The 1,312-nt window shown below is 40.5% G+C and overlaps 1 protein-coding gene across 6 annotated transcripts in view; it reads right to left on the bottom strand.

Moving 5' to 3' along the window:
- LOC106530705 (microtubule-associated protein 2) overlaps positions 1–1,312 on the bottom strand; it is a 91,457-nt gene that overhangs the window by 66,827 nt on the left and 23,318 nt on the right. The gene's annotated exons all lie outside the window — the stretch shown is intronic.

The raw sequence follows: 1,312 nt of genomic DNA, 5'->3' as shown, positions 1-1,312 counted from the left end.
GAGAAGAACCCGTCCAGAAGACCTATACAATTTTTTTCTTTTTGATTTTTTACCTGGATTACTAAGATGCATCAGGACAACTACTAGGTTTGTTGAGCAAAAATGACACCTTTAATCCTCCCTTCTTTGTGTTCATGTGGGAGCTCTGTCAATCATGCCAGTAGTGTCCAAGTATTCATATTTTTATTCAGTGCTGGTCCCCACCTGCAGTACAACTGCACCCCCACTTTAGGAATATCTGTTTTAGCTTAGTTTGTGTAAAATTGCCAGGAATGCAGCTTGCTTTGCATTTGCAGATAGCTCCAATTGTTACTTTGAGCATTTCATTCCAACCAGTCCTCTCTTTAATGAGATATTTTGCTAACAGACACAGATATTATTGTACACATTTGTAATGGCGGACAATGAAAAGAGCAATGCAAAAAAATTTTTTTAAATAAATACAATAAAAAAATAGGATGTAATCCAAGCTTTAAAAGTTTGCTGTAAATCTGTCTTAATCTAAAATTCTACTGGCTGCAATACCCCATCATCTACAGGGTTATTTATTATTAACTGGCAGGAAAAGTGATGAGGCTGTAAGAGTGGCCTCATACTGTATCTGATAAGATGATAAAGCTGGCCTTAGCTCAGGTGAGTTCATCTGTTAGAACGAGACATCGAGTGGCGCTGGTGTCAGTGCATCCTCAGCATCTCAGCTCCACAGCAGATTGACATCAGCTCCAATCTAACTGGCTGGGTGTCGCTTCAGCTTTCCACGACCAAACAAGACACACACATTCACGTAAGAATGCATGCCAAAAGAAGCAGTAATACACAGACACATGCAGACAGGCTCGACCAGACCCAGCTTTTCAAAACTCAGATGTGGAAGCACATTAAAGTGTCTTGAATCCCTGACATTCTGCCATCGTGGTTCAGATCAGAACTGCTTCAAGTCTGCTGATGAAACGTCGCTCAGAGCAGGAAATAGCTGAGTTGGAGAACACATGAGCTACCGATGATCAAATGATTCGGCGTCTTTTGGCCTGAAAAGTGCGGCGCTGTGCTGAGTTACTGTTGAGGACATGAAGAGATAAAAGCTAATGAAAAACAGCAAAAAGCTGCTGACTGGTTCCCATCTGATCTGGGATTTCCGAACTTGATTTAACCTTCCCAATAATAAACAAAAGCTATCTAGTCTTGCAGACTTACTAATTTTATAAATATTATTGTTTGTATGAAGTCATTTGACCTCCTGGAGCCCTAAGACATTTGCATGCTTCACTGGCAACTGACACCGTTGGTTCAATAGGAACAAATAAACCATAAG

The sequence above is a fragment of the Austrofundulus limnaeus genome, unplaced genomic scaffold (assembly GCF_001266775.1).
Source record: "Austrofundulus limnaeus strain Quisiro unplaced genomic scaffold, Austrofundulus_limnaeus-1.0 Scaffold549, whole genome shotgun sequence".
NCBI classification, from domain to species: Eukaryota; Metazoa; Chordata; class Actinopteri; order Cyprinodontiformes; family Rivulidae; genus Austrofundulus; species Austrofundulus limnaeus.
Note: the sequence above shows the minus strand (reverse complement) of the source record. Positions and strands in the feature narration are given on the sequence as shown.